Raw genomic sequence first — 16,338 nt, forward strand, 5'->3', positions numbered from 1 at the left:
ATTATTTTTTTCTGTTTTGTTAATTATATCTTTGGTATATATGATCACTTTTTCATTTTTTTCCTTCTAACTCCTTGTCTTAAGATTCTGACTTCTCTCTTTAACCATTCTGGAACATACTGCACTAGTTCTATACTCTTTTAGGAATCAAAAAAATTCTGTATTTTTTTCAGGTATTAGTTTTATTTTTTTGATTTGCAACACTAATTTAGAGATCTTTGTAATATTTTATATGCTTTGGTACTCATCTTCCCTTCTAACAGTATAGTCTCTGTTATCTGCTTGTGTTCTAAATTTTAACTGAATTTTCTTCTTTAATGACTTTTGTCTTCTTTTTAATGTCCCACCAGACAGTGCTTTAAGTAGTAGTGCCTGGCAGGACAAGATAGAAGCATCCTTGCTAGATGTCAATTCTTTTTATTTTGGCCATGTTGGAGCCTCACCTGCTAGCTCCCTGCCTCAATTTCCTCCATTCTTTGGTTCTTTGGCTAGGGCAAGTCAGTGTCTGTTACTTATATCAAGTTTGTGTGAGAGCAAAGCAGGCATTGTTGCTAGGTTTTCTTTTGCTTTGTGGTTCCCTAAAATGGGGACTAACCCATACATAAAAGAAGCGTGTTCCTGATCTACTAAACTTATCCTGCTTTTGAAGGTGGCTATACAGAGTGGAGGTCCACTGCTTGTTGCAATAGGATTCTGTGGGAAGGGTAGAGGTGGTATGTGAGGGAAGAGACTGCAACAGGTGAGAATTCCTTGAGTACTTGCTAACACTCAAGCCTGGATTAGTTTCTGTGTTCCGCTAGAGTGTGGCAGCTGGTGGGGGAGGGATACTGAGTTAATAAGTTAAGGATTAGAGTCCTCCCCCATTAATTCATAAAGCTCTTATTGGAATTTTTTTTATTTCTTCTCTTTTGAAAACATCTGTAAGTGCTTTACCTCTATAAGAAAGGAGTGTTAAGATTTAATAGCTATTAGAAAAAAAAGTTTAAGTCTCCATCTTGTTGTTCACAGGACACAGAAACGCAATCTTTATGCTTTGATATGTGGCAAGCAGAATTATAAGGATATAGAACAATAATCTTCAAAAAATAGCATGGGGAAGCTAGGTGGCATAGTGGATAGAGCTCCAGCCCTAGAATCAGGAGGACCTGAGTTCAAATCCAGCCTCAGACACATAATACTTACTAGCTGTGTGACTCTAGGCAATTCACTTAACCCCAATTGCCTCACTTTAAAAAACAAACAAACAAACAAAACAACAAACAGTATTTAGAATAACTAATTGAAGAGGATAGTGTTGTAGACCATCTCTAATCAGATAAACTAACTTGTGGATAAATATCCATTTGCTTTTGGAGTACATTGCATATATTTACATTAGAATGTTAGTGTGTCATGGGTAGAGTCAAGATAGCAAAAAAAAGCTAGGGAGTTGACTGAGCTTTCCCTAGTTTCCTCAGAAACAACATTAAATAAAGCCTCTAAATAGATTCTGGAGTGACAGAACCTACGAAAGACAGAGTGAAATAATTTTTCAGCTGAAGATAACTTAGCAGGACTTCAGGAAAGGTCTGTCTCACTTAGGTAAAAAGGTATTGCAGCCCAGCGCAGATGGTGTCCAGGCAAGCCAGTAAGAGGGTCATTCCCGCAGCACAGATCAGCAACCAAGGCCCCTCAGTCCTGGCTCAGCAGGCCGTCGAAACAGCAGGCTAGCCAGGAGGCCTCCAGCCCCAGTGCAGAAAGCAAATTGCCAGAACTCAGGGAACCACAGGCATAATTAGGCAAGGCCACCACAGCACAGTGGGCAAGCCACCAGCACCTGAGACCCAGGCACAGAAAGCCAGTGACCAGGCCCTTGACACCTAGCATAAGAAGCTTGGGACAGTGCCCCCTGTGCCCAGGAACAGAACTCAACTTTAAAAGTCACAAAATAGACTAAAAATTTGCAAAAAATGAAAAAGAGCCCTGACCATAGAAAGCTACTCTGGCAACAGGGAAGACCAAAACACAAACTCAGAAGAGGACTTTTGACAATGTCAAAATTCCTACATCCAAAGCCTAAAAGGGGAATATGAATTGTTCTCAAGCCCAAAAAACTAAAGAGTTGTTGAAGAAAAATTGGAAAAATAAAGGAGAGGTATGCAGGAGAATGTCAACAGCTTGGAAAAGGGAGGGCAAAAAATTGACTGAATAAAACAATTCCTTAAAAAATACAATTGGCCAAATGAAAAACAAAAATAATCCACTGAAGAAAATAATTCCTTAAACAGTAGAATGTGCTAAATGGAAAAGGAGGTACAAAAGCTAACTGAAGAAAATAAGAACTTAGAAGGACTTCTGCTTCTGGGAGCCAAGGTGGCTGAGTGAAAAGGTAGTCTCTCTCACCATTCCCTATCAACCTCTGAAAACCCAGCAAATATCACCCTAGGAAAAAAACAAACAAACAAATTACCCTGGAACAGCTGAACTAGAAGAAAGACAGGAAACAGCAGTGCAGCAACCCAGCAAACCTGTCTCCCAGTGCCTCAGCAAAAATAAGGGAAACAGCACTACAAATGGCCCCAGGCAGATAAGCACCCTATAGCATTCATCTGAAAGGAGCTGAAGAGAACAACGTAGAGTCTTCCTAAAGTCCCAGACTTGCTGATTCCAACCCAATGCCTCTAACTGTCAACTGGGAGGAGATCCTGAAGCCCAGGTGGTAGAGCAGGCAAACACCAACACCTGGACCTCCCAGTGCCTCATTGAGGGCGGGAACCGGTGGAAACTAGCTCAGCAAAACACCAGGTGCCTTGGTACTCTACCACAAAGAAATCTCCCAGTGCATTAGCAGAAATGAGGGAGGCAGCACTACAAGGGGCCCCAGGCAGATAAACACCCTGTAGCACCCATCTAAAAGGAGCTGAAGAAAGCTAAAGGAAAGGAAAAGCAGGCAACCTAGAATTGCCTGGAAGTCCTAGATGATTTCAGCCCAACACAAGGTAAGCTGACAGAACCCTACAGCCTCCAATTGACAACATATGAGGCCCCAGCACACAAAGCCAGTGACCAAGACCTAGGCTCCCAACACAAGACGCTTGGGTCAGTGCCCTCTGCTCCCCAGCAGGAGAACTCAATCTCTTTAAAGGACAGGGAATAAAGAAACCATGAGTGAAAAAGAAATGTGTCACAGATTCATATTATGAGAAGAATGAAGACCAAGACAGAAATTCTGAAGGGTTTGTCAACAAACCCACATCTGCAACATCAAAAGGGAATATGAACTGTTCTGAAGCCCAAAAAGCTTCTTAGAAGAGCTCAAGAAGGATTTTAAAAGTCTAATGAGAGAGGTAGAAGAGTCCTTAAAAAATACAATTGGCCAATTGGAAAAAAGTACACTGAAGAAAACAAGTCCCTAAAAAACACAATTGGCAAACTGGAAAAAAAGTACACTGAAGAAAACAAATCCCTTAAAAATACAATTGGCCAATTGAAGAAGGAAGTACAAAAACTAACAGAAGAAAACAATCTGTTAAAAACTAGAATTGGACAAATGGAAACTAATGACTCTATGAGAGAGCAAGAATCAGTCAAACAGAAACAAAAAAATGAAAAAATGGATGAAAACATAAAATACCTCATCGGCAAAACAACAGACCTGGAAAATCGATTCAGGAGAGACAATTTAAAAATCATTAGACTACCTGAAAATCATGATGAATAAATGAGCCTGGACAGTATCTTTCAGGAAATCATAAAGGAAAACTGCCCAGAAGTCCTAGAACCAGAAGGTAAAATAACCATAGAAAGAATACACCACTCACCACCTGAAAGAGATCCCAAATTGACAACACCAAGGAATATAATAGCAAAATTCCAAAATTACCAGATGAAAGAGAAGGTGCTGCAAGCAGCCAGAAAGAAACAATTTAAATATCATGGAACCACATCAGGATTACACAGGACCTTGCAGCTTCTACATTAAAAGACCGCAGGGCATGAACATGATATTCCATAAGGCAAAGGAGCTTGGATTGCAGCCAAGGATCAACTGCCCTGCAAAAATGAGCATCATTTTTCAAGGAGAAGATGGACATTCAACAAAATAGGGGACTTCCAAACCTTCCTATAAAAAGACCAGAGCTCAACAAAAATTTGATCTTCAAGTCCTAGATTCAAGAAAGACATAAAAAGGTAAATGGGACAGAAAGATACAAAATGTTGTTAATAAGGGTGAACTGTTTACATCCCTACAAGGAAAGATGACACTTGCAACTCTTGAGAACTGTATTGTTATTATACCATGTTAAAGGAGTATACATAAAGGGGGTGGATATTAGTTGACTTTGATGTAATGATAAAAAAAATCTAATCAAGTGGGTTAAATGGATCCAAGTAAGTGGATTAGTCTGATCTTAGAAAATGTACTGAGAAAGGAGGAGGCAGACAAGGGTAAATTACATTACAGGAAAAGACAGAAAATCCTATTACAGGACAGGAAAGGAAAGGAGGGGGTTGAGCATTGTTTGAACCTTGCTCTCATCACATTTGGCTCAAGAAGGGAATAACATAGTTAGGTATGGAAATCTAACTTGCCCTATGGGCAGTAGGAAGGAAAAGGGGAAAGAAAAGGGAGGGGGGATGGAAGGGAGGGAAGAAGCAGTGGGGCAAAGGGGAAGAGGGGGGAGGGGGAAAATAGAAGGGAGGAAAGACTAAAGGAGGTGGTGGTCAAAAGCAAAGTACTGGTGAGGGGTAGAAGGGAGAGAGGAGAAAGAAAAGCATAAACGGGGAAAAAAGGATGGAGAAAAAGACACAGATAGTAATCACAAATGTGAAAGTTGAATTGCTATCTTTTTTTTTCTCTTCTGTTGAGTTTTGTTTCCTCTTTCTGATGGTTCCTCCTATTGGTTTAATTTTTACTTACAACTTCACTAATGTGAAAATATGTTCAATAGGAATGTAATGGATAGCCTATATCAGATTGTGTACCGTTTTGGGGAGGGCGGTGGGGAAGAAGGGGGAGAAAAATTTTAAACTCAAAAGCATATGGAAGTGATTGTTGATAAATCAAAATAAATAAAGTATGCAAAATTAAAAAAGAAAATAATAACTTAACAATTAGACCTAGGGAAATGGAAGCTAATGATTCCATAAGACATCAAGAATCAGTCAAATAAAATCAAGAGAATGAAAAAAATAGAAGAAAATGTAAAATATTTCATTGGAAAATCATTGACCTGGAAAATAGAATAAAGAGCGATAATTTAAGAATTGATAGACTATCTGAAAGCCATGATGAAGAAAAAAATAGCCTGGATAACATCTTTAAAGAAATGATCAATGAAAACTTCCCTGCTATCCTAGAACAAGAGGGTAAAATCATCATTGAAAGAATCCACCAATCACCTCCTAAAAAATAGCCCAAAATGAAGACTCCCAAGAATATTGCAGGCAAATTTTATAGGGCCATGAGAAAATACTGCAAGCAGCCAAAAAGAAATAATTCATATATCAAGGAGTCATAGTCAGGATTACACATGACTTAGCAACTTCTACATTAAAGGATCAGAGGGCTTGGACTATGATATTCCAGAAAGCAAAGGAGCTTACATTATAAACAAGAATCAAGCACCCAACAAAATTTAGCACAATCTTTCCAGGGAAAAGATGAATAGTCAATGAAATATGGGAGTTTAAAACTTTCCAGATGAAAAGGCCACAGCTGAAAAGAAAATGTAATCTTCAAATACCAGTCTCAAGAGAAGAAAGAAAATGTAAACAGGAGAGAAAAAAAGTGTTATTCAATAAGGTTAAATTGTTTATATCCCTTCACAGAAAGATGATACTTGTATCTCCTGAGAACTTTATCTTTATTAGGGAAGTTAGAAGCAGTATGTATAGACAGAGAATGTGGGTATAAGTTGACTTTGGTATGATGATATACAAAATTAAGGGGTGAAAAAAGGATTGTACTGAGAGAAAAGGAAAGGGGGATGCAGAATAGGGTAAATTACATCACATGAAGAGGCACAAAAGAGCTATTACAGTAGAGGAGAAGAAGGGAGGGAGTGAGAATTGTTTGAACTTTACTTTCATCAAATTTGACTCAGAGAGAGAATAATATACACACTCAGTTTGGTATAAAAATTTATCTTACCCCATAGGAAACTAGGAGGGGAACAGGGAAAGAAAAGGGAAGAAGGGATAGATAGAAGGGAGGGCATAAGTAGGAGATGAAAGGGGAAAGGAAAAGGAGGGGAGTTGATAGAAGGCAGGGTAGATTGAGGGAGGCAGCAGTCAGAGACAAATCACTGGTGAGGGGGAAACAGGGTGAAAAGAGAGGAAAAGGATATATGGGGGGAAAATAGGATGGAGGGAAAAACACAGTTAGTAATCAACTGCAAATGTAAATAGTATGAACTCTCCTGTAAAACAGAAATAGATAGCAGAGTGAATTAAAAAACATAAAATCCTGCAATATGTTTCGAAGCAGAGATACACACACAGAGTAAAGAGAAAAGACTGGAGCAGAATATATAAATTTTCAGCTGAAGTAAAAAAAAAGTCAAGGTAGCAATCCTGACCTCAGACAAGGCAAAATCGAAAATAGGTCTAATTAAAAGAGATAAGGAAGCAAACTACATCTTGCTAAAAGATACCATAAACAATGAAGTATTATCAATAATAAGCAACTTTAGCAAAGTTGCAGGCTATAAAATAAACCCACGTAAATCATCAGCATTTCTATATATTACCAACAAAGCCCAACAGCAAGAGAAAGAAAGAGAAATCCCATTTAAACTTACTGTAGACATTATAAAATATTTAGGAGCCCACCTACCAAAACAAACCCAGGAACTCTATCAACACAATTACAAAACACTTTTCACACAAATAAAATCAGATCTACATAATTGGAAAAACATCAGTTGCTCATGGGTAGGCTGAGCCAGTATAATAAAAATGACAATCCTACCTAAGCTAATTTACTTATTCAGTGTCATACCAATCAAACTACCAAAAAATTATTTTATAGAGTTAGAAAAAAATAATAACAAGATTCATTTGGAAAAACAAAAGGTCCAGAATATCAAAGGAACTAATGAAAAGAAATGCAGGGGAAGGTGGCCTAGCAATTCCAGATCTTAAATTGTATTATAAAGCAGCAATCATCAAAACTGCCTGGTACTGGCTAAGAAATAGGGAGCTGGATCAGTGGAACAGGTTAAATATGCAAGACACAGTAGTCAATGACTATAGTAATCTATTATTTGATAAATCCAAAGACCTCAGCTTCTGGGATAAGAACCCACTCTTTGAAAAAAAAAACTGCCGGGAAAACTGGAAAAGAGTATGGCAGAAACTAGGCACAGACCCAAATCTCACACCATATACCAAAATAAAGTCAAAATGGGTTCATGACTTAGATATGAAGGCTGATACCATAAGTAAACTGGGAGAACAAGGAATAGTTTACCTATCAGATCTATGGAGAACTGAAGAATTCATGACCAAACAGGAGATAGAGAACATTATGAAAAGCAAAATGGATAATTTTAATTACATTAAATTGAAAAGTTTTTGCACAAACAAAGCCAATGCAACTAAGATTAGAAGGAAGGTAGAAAATTGAGAAAGAATTTTTACAACGAGTCTCTCTGATAAAGGCCTCATTTCTAAAATATATAGAGAATTAAGACAAATTTATAAGAACACAAGCCATTCCCCAATTGATAAATGGTCAAAGGATATGAACAGACAATTCTCAGATGAAGAAATTAAAGCCATCTATAGCCATATGAAAAAATGCTCTAAATCGTTATTGATTACAGAAATGCAAATCAAAACAACTCTGAGGTACCACATCACACGTATCAGATTGGCCAACATAACAAAACAGGAAAATGATAAATGTTGGAAAGGATGCAGGAAAACTGGAATGCTGATACATTGTTGGTGGAGTTGTGAAACTATCCAACCATTTTGGAGAACAATTTGGAACTATGCCCAAAGGGCTACAACAATGTGCATACCCTTTGATCCAGCAATAGCACTTCTAGGGCTATATCCCAAAGAGATCAAACAAATGGGAAAAGAACCCACATGTACAAAAAATATTCACAGCAGTTCTTTTTGTGGTGGCAAAGAATTGGAAATTGAGAGGATGCCCATCAATTGGGGAATGGCTGAGCAAGTTGTGGTATATGAATGTAATGGAATCTATTGTGCTATAAGAAATGATGAACAGGCTGACTTCAGAAAAACCTGGAAAGATTTGTATGGTCTGATGCTGAGTGAAGTGAGTAGAACCAAGAGGCCTTTGTACACAATAACAGCCACGTTACGAAGATCTAAGACATCTCCAGTGGCCTAGGGATGGAAAATAGTGTCCATATCCAAAGAAAGAACTATGGAAGTCGAATCGCTATCACTTATTTTTACCTTCTGTTGAGTTTTGTTTCATCTTTCTGATGGTTCCTCCTATTGGTTTTAATTTTTACTTACAACTTCACTGATGTGAAAATATGTTTAATGGGGTTTGTAAATGTAAAGCCTATATCAGATTGTGTGCCATCTTGGGGAGGGTGGGGGGGGAAGAAGGGGGAGAAAAATTTTCAACTCAAAAGCATATGGAAGTGATTGTTGATAAATCAAAATAAATTAATAAAATTTTAAAAAAATTTTTAAAAAAACAATGAAGTATTATCAGTACTAAACATATATGTACCAAGTGGTATAGCATCCAGATTCTTAGAGGAGAAGTTCGGGGAGTTACAGGAAGAAAGAGACAATAAACCTATACTAGTGTGGGACTTCAACCTTCCTCTCACATAACTAGATAAACCTTAGCACAAAATAAACAAGAAAAAAATTAAGGGTGTCAAAAGAATTTTAGAAAAGTTAAATATGATAGACCTCTGGAAAAACTGAATGGAGATAGAAAGGAATATACCTTTATTCTCAGAAACACATGGCATTTACACAAAAAAATTGACCATGTATTAAGGCATAAAAACCTCACAATCCAATGCAGAAAGGCAATAATATTGAATGTGTCCTTTTCACACAATGATGCAATAACAAATAAATGTAATAAATGCCTACAGAAAGATAGATTAAAAATTACTTGGAAACTATATAATCTAATCCTAAAGAATGAATGGGTCAAATAACAAATTTTAGAAACAATCAACAATTTTGTCAAACAGAATGACAAAAATAAGACAACATAACAAAATTTAGGAGGTGCAGCCAAAACTATACTTATGGGAAATTTTATATCTGTAAATGCTTACATGAATAAAACTGAGGAAGAACAGATCAAGAAATTGGGCATACAACTAAAAAAGTTAGAAAAAGAACAAATTAAAAATCTCTAATTAAATATCAAATTAGAAATTCTGAAAATCAAAAGAGAGATTACTTTTGGGGGCAGGTAGGTGGCACAGTGGATAGAGCACTGTACCTGGAGTCAGGAGGACCTGAGTTCAAATTCAGCGTCTGACACTTACTAGCTGTGTGACCCTAGGCAAGTCACTTAACCCCATCACCTAGCTGAAAAAAAAGAAAAAAAAGAGAAAATTTTTGCACTTATAAATAAAACTAAGAGCTGGTTTTATGGGGGAAAAACAATAAAATAGATAAATCTTTGGTTAATTTGATTAAAACAAAAGAAAGAAGAAAATCAAATTAACAGTATCAAAAATGAAAAGGGTGAATTCACCACCAATGGAAAGTAAATTAAAGCAATAATTAGGAGCTATTTTACCCAAATGTATGCCAATAAATCTGATAATCTAAATGAAATGGATGAATATTTTTAAAAAATATAAATTGCTCAGATTATCAGAAAAGGAAATAAAATACTTAAATACTCCATTTTAGAAAAAAAGAAATTGAACAAGCCATCCATGAACTCCAAAACAGAAAAATCTCCATGGCCTAAGGATTTACAAATGAATTCTACCAAATATTTAAAGAATAATTAATTTTAGTACTATGTAAAACATATTTGGAAAAATAATCAGAATCCTATTCTTTAATGACACAACTATGGTACATGTACAAAAATATTTATAGCAGCTCTTTTTGTGTCCAAGAATGGCAAATTGAGGTGATGCCCACCAATTGTGGAATGGCTGAACAAGTTGTGCTATATGAATGTAATGAAATACTATTGTGCTATAAGAAATGATGAACAGGCAGATTTCAGAACAACCTGGAAAGACTTCTATAGACTGATGCCAAGTGAAGTGAGCAGAAATAGGAGAATATTGTATATGGTAATAGCAACATTGTTGGATGACTAACTTTGATAGCTTAGCTCTTCTTAGCAATGCAAGATCCATGACAATTCCAAAAGACTTGTAATGGAAAATGTCATGCACATCCAGGGAAAGAACTATGGAGTCTGAATGCAGATCAAGGTTATTATTTTTCACTTTGTTGTTGTTGTTGTTTTTCTTTCCTGTGTTTTTCTCTTTTGTTCTGATTCTTCTTTCACAACATGACTAATGTGGAAATGTGTTTAATATGATTGTACATGTATAACTTATATCAGATTGCTTTCTGTCTTAGGGAAGGGGCAGGCAAGGGAGAAAAATATGGAACTCAAAATCTTTTAAAAGTGAATGTTGTAAACTATCTTTACATGTAATTGGGAAAAAATACTATTAAGTGGAAAAAAAAGAATATTAGTGTGTCTAATTTTCTGGAAATTCACATCAGTTAAAAACCAAACAATGAGAACATTCTGTAGCATCTTCTTTCAGAGGAGAAATTGTCCAGATTTCCTGTTGTTCAGAACCTCTTCCCTTCCCTATCATTCAACATGCTGAAAAAAAATTGACCTTTTTACTCATACAAAGGCTCCACAGAACCAGTGGGGGCTGGAAAACTTGGAGGCCCACTGAACCTGAACCTCAAGCTTCTGTGTAGCCTCATATTTAGCAGAAGGAAAGGAAATTATTTCAATTAAGCTATGGAATAAGATGCTTAAATGGTCTCACCAGGCTTAATAAAAATGGTGCCCCAATGCTGTATTTCTTACCTAATAAATAATATATTTATAGAGGAAAAGGCTAAAAAAGCATTTGTATGCCCCTGGTGCTCAAATGGCATGAGACTTTTTTTGTACTTTTTTTTTTTCCTGTGTCTTCAGTTTTTATACTTGCTAAGGCCCCTGATAAGCTAAACATAACTGGGGCCTTTCTGAGAACCAACCAATATCATCAGCAAGAGACTAATTGCTGTTAAGTCAGCTAATTTTCTTTTTATACCTTCCTTGAGTTGAAAGAAGTAATAAATTGCTTTTATTTAAATAATACTCTGCTTGAGTTTCAGGCTAGAGGAGGAAAAAACAAACAAGGGAGAATGCATATTTTCTGTAAATGGTTTTATAATCTACTCTGCCTGATTATGATAATAAAAATGGGAGAGTTTACCACATATAATACAATGATGTATATCAAGATGAAAATATTTTATCAGAGACTATTCAGAAACAAATTTCTGAAAAGTAAAAATACCTTTGCAACTAACCATACAACTTTTGAAGCAAATTATTCAACTTGCCTTCTATTAAAACACGTTAATGAATCAATTTACAGACGAAAATAGCACATTCTTGATTTTGACCTTAGTATATCGTCACTGTTATCAATATAGACAAAGGAAATAGTGTGAGAAAAAGTAAGTATCATTTCTGAACTGTAGATGTATTTCTTAAAGGTATGCCATTATTTGAAAATTCTAGGATCTGAGATAAAGAAGGAAAGAAGGAATGAGGGAATGAGGGAAAGGAAGGAAGGAAAGAAGAAAGGAAAAGAGAGGGAAGGATAGAGAAAGGAGTATAAGAAGAAAGGGAGAAAAAAGGAAGGAAGGAAGAAAGGAAGGAAGGAAGGAAGGAAGGGTGGACTATAAAATAGGGAGGGAAGGGACTAAGCATTTACCTAACACCTACTATATTCTAGACAACATGCTACACACTTTTTATAAATATTATCTCATTTGATCCTCACAACAATCCTGCAACATAGGTGTTGTTATTATCCCCATTTTACAATTAAGGAAACTGAGGCAGACACATGTACCCAAGATCACACATTTAGTACATGTCTGAGGTCACATTTGAACTCAGCTCTTCCTGACTCCAGATCTAGTGCTGTCTTCATTAGGCCAATTAGTTGCCTTAGCAAGAGATCTCAATGGCATCTTTCCTTCTAGTCTCCCAAAATCCTTATGCAAGTTATATAATACTCTTTCTTTTTTGTGTTGTATAGCTTTTTCAAAGTCATATGGCTAATGATTTAGAATAAATCCTTTACATGTACGTAGCATTCTTTTCACTTCTGATCTTTCTTTTGCACAGTGCCTAGTATGACGCCTGGAGCCTATGCCAGGCTTGCCTGCTTGCTTCAGTGATCATTGGGAGGAAAAATCAATGAGGTAATCAAGCCAACTTCCTCACCAAGGGAAAGAGATGAAATATGAGCATTAACAGAAGGAAGGAAAACATGGGGCAAATAATAGAGGAGTTAGGACCAACGGCAGAAAGATGGCACTGATAATCTAGGGCAGATAACATCTGAATTGAAGACAAGGTATACTTCTTTCGTCTCCCTGATCTTCACTCAGTCAAGTTGTTGATTCTAGTTCCGTCATTTCCCTGGTGTTAGCTCGGTCTCCAATCACACCCCCATAATGCTAATTCCGGCCATTGTCTCCTCTCTCCTTAGGCTATTATAATATCTCTTCCTCCAGCTCATCTTTCATCACTGCCAGCTTGTGTCACCTTTTCGTTCAAAAGCTTTCTGTGGCTCCTTCCCCAATAAAGTAGTGATAGGGAGTAGACCTGGAATTTCATTGTTATATGGACGTTTCAGATGGGAAGACTCCCTTTACCAATGAAGATCAGAACTCGCTCTATAAAGTCTCAGAGATTTGTCTAGAGAGCAGTGATGGATTAAGTGACTTGCCTGATGTCACACAGCAAGGTGAGGCTTGAATTAAACCCAAGTCTTCCTCACTCTGAGGCCCATCCTCTATCTGTTACTCCATGCTTGTCTCTACTAAATAAAGTAGAAACACACACACACAAAAACAACAACACTTACGCAGTAGCTCCAGGGGGCCACGAGGTGGCGACGCTCGCCCCGGGGCCGCCGGATGTCGGGGACCTCGGACCTTCTTTCTCCTCCGCGCAGCCGGCTGTAGTGGAGGCTGGATTTCCGGTACCGGGCGGCACACGTGTCTCTTTTTGGGTGGTCCCGCTCGCCAAAATGAAGTTCAATCTATTAGTGACCTCGCACCGAAGCGAGACCCGCAAGAGACACTTCAGTGCGCCTTCGCACATCCGGCGCAAGATCATGTCGTCCCCGCCCTCCAAGGAACTGAGGCAGAAGTGCAGCGTCCGCCCGATGCCCATCCGGAAGGACGACGAGGTCCAGGTGGTTCGTGGACACTACAAAGGTCAGTAAATTGGCAAGGCAGTCCAGGTTTACAGAAAGAAATGCGTCTCATCTGCATTGAGCGTGTGCAGCGTGAAAAAGCTAATGGCACCACTGTCCATGTGGGCATTCACCCTAGTAAGGTGGTTATACCAGACTAAAACTGGATAAAGATCGCAAAAAGATTCTGGAGCATAAAGCCAAATCCTGACAAGTTGGAAAGGAGAAGGGCTAATGTAAAGAAGAAACCACTGAAAAGATGCAAGAATAAAATGGTCTGTTATACAGTTGTAATTAAAAATTAAAATTAAAAAAATAACACTTAAAGCTCTCCAGTCTTTGTCTAATCTACCTTCCCTTCTATACCTTACAGTAACCTCATTTAAGTATTCTATAATCCTGTCCCACTGTTCTGCTACCATCTCTCCATTCTCATCCTTTCCTCTCCTTTCTGTGTGTCTGTGTCATCCCTCATTGCCTAGAATGGACTCCCTCCTTCTGCCATTTGAAATATTTCCCTAACTCAGGTGCTGTATTGTTCATGAAGGATCACCACTGTACCTTCTCCCTCCAAACAACAGGTGATCTTTCCTTTCTAGACTTTCCATAGCATTTTATTAGGAATGTTTTTTTTTCATAACACTTTATTTAGAATTATTTGGACTTCTATTTAGTATCTATAAAAGATTTCTGTCCCTATTTTATTCTTCCCCCCTCACCCCTTTCCAATTAGATTTTAAACTCATTAAATGCAAGATCATAAGATAATAAATGTATCATTGTATGGGATCTTGGAGGTAATAGAGTCTACTAGATGAGGAAACATAGAGGTTAATCTGCATCCATGCCTGCATCTATACATTTAGTGAGTTTTTGAGGTAGGATTTAAATTCAGATTTTCCTGTAATCCAAGTTCAATTATATAGATAATGCTTTCTCTTGGTTTTAGATAGATATTGCTTATAATTTTAAGGAAGACTGCATTTAGTCCTATGCTTTCTAATATTTTTAATGAGAATGGATATTCTATTTTGTCAAAAATAGAAATAGGCTTTTTTGTTTCTAGTGATATAATCATATGATTTTGTTACTTTTGTTCTTTTTGTTATTGATATGGTCAGTTATGATGACAGTTTTCCTAATATTGAACTAGCCCTGCATTTGTGGCGTGAATCTCACCTGGTCATGGTATATGATCTTTGTAATATATTGATGTAATCTCCCTGTTAGTATTTTATTTAAACTTTTGTATCAGTATTCATTAAAGAAATTGGTCTATACTTTTCTTTCTCTGTTTTTGCTTTCTCAGATTTAGGTATCAGTTCCATATCTGTGTCCTAACAATGAATCTTAATGGGACCATTTATCTAAGTTTCTTATCTGACACCAGGCCCTTATCATCATTTCATTCTTGAACTATTGTAATGGCCTGTTGGTTGGTCTCCCTTCCACAAGTCTCTCTCATTTCAATTCATCTTCCACTCAGCTGTCAAATTGATCTTCCTAAAAAGCAGAAGGTCTGACCACATTACCACCCTATTCAATAATCTCCAGTGGCTTCCTATCACCTTCAGAATCCTCTGTCTGTTATGCAAAGCCCTTCATAATCTGGTCCTTTCCTACATTTTCAATTTTTTTACACCTTACTTCCCCCCAAGTAGTCTGTGACCCAGTGACATTGGCCTCCTTGCTATTCCATTTCCTGACTATATGTTTTCACTAGCCTTCCCCCATGCCTGGAATACTCTCCCTCCTGGCTTCCTTGGCTTCCTTCAGGTCTCAGTTAAGGTCCCACTTTACATAAGAAGCCTTTCTCAGTCCTTAAGTTTAGTACCTTCTCTCTGAGAGTCTCTCATTTATATTGTATACATCTTGTTTGCCCCTAGTTGTTTGCATATGGCCTCCCCATTATACCGGGCACTCTGTGAGAAAAGGGGACTGTCTTTTGTCTTTCTTTGTAATCCCAGTGATCAGCATGTCACTTGGCACATAGAGCATTTTTAATGAATGCTGGTTGACTAAGCTGCATCAGCTTGAGATTCCTGAAAAAAATCTGCTTATGAATTCCCAAGGTACTGGAAAGTATACTGGAATCAGGAGAGAGCTAGGTTCTAGTTCACCTGCAACCCTTGCCCCCTGTGTGGAATGGACAACCTACTATTCTCTTCTAAGTTTCTGTTTCTAAATCTGATGGAAAGGGTAGCTAGGTTGCACAGTGGATAGGGCCCCGGCCCTGGAGTCAGGAAGACCTGTGTTCAAATCCGACCTCAGACACATAACACTCACTAAATAAATACATAAATAAATCTGACAGGATACTGATAACTGTAGTAGTAGCTCTGGGTTGTGAGGATCACATAAAGTAACTAATATGCTTGGCAAAACTCAAAGCTTGACTATTATTACAACATGTTGTTATAGATGTATATATTTAAATGACTCTGTTGGAGAGGGTGTTGATTCAGATTTTTGATTTCTTTGGTGTAGAGAACACATGGTATGGAAACTGCCTTCACCTACGTAGGTCCCCAAGGCCTGGATAATTTATAATCAGTTGCCTGGAGCACAGAGTGATTAAGTGATTTGCCCATGGTCACACAGGTAGTATGAGTCAGAGGCAAGAGAACCCAAGTATTCCTGACTCTAAGCCTGGCCCTCATCCACAAAGACATGTTTGCCCAGAGTAATATTTGCTTTCCCAAAATTGAATGTAAGGCATATTTCTTTGTTGAACATATCTGAAGTAGACACGTAAACCTAAGACTATGAATTATGGGATCTTCTAAACATTGGTAGAACATTGTTAACATTCCACAAATAAGGAACAATAATCAAATATGTAGAAGGGAAAGAATTGAACATCTAACATAGTTTATGAACCTCTTATCTACTGCCCACTTAATGGTACCCAGCT

The 16,338-nt window shown here is 37.5% G+C and overlaps 1 pseudogene; it reads left to right on the top strand.

Moving 5' to 3' along the window:
• Positions 1 to 13,148: 13,148 nt before the first annotated feature.
• On the top strand, positions 13,149 to 13,695 carry LOC110219115 (large ribosomal subunit protein uL24 pseudogene; annotated as a pseudogene).
• Positions 13,696 to 16,338: the final 2,643 nt, after the last annotated feature.

The sequence above is a fragment of the Phascolarctos cinereus genome, unplaced genomic scaffold (genome assembly GCF_003287225.1).
Source record: "Phascolarctos cinereus isolate Bilbo 61053 unplaced genomic scaffold, phaCin_HiC Scaffold_4;HRSCAF=312, whole genome shotgun sequence".
Taxonomy (NCBI): Eukaryota; Metazoa; Chordata; class Mammalia; order Diprotodontia; family Phascolarctidae; genus Phascolarctos; species Phascolarctos cinereus.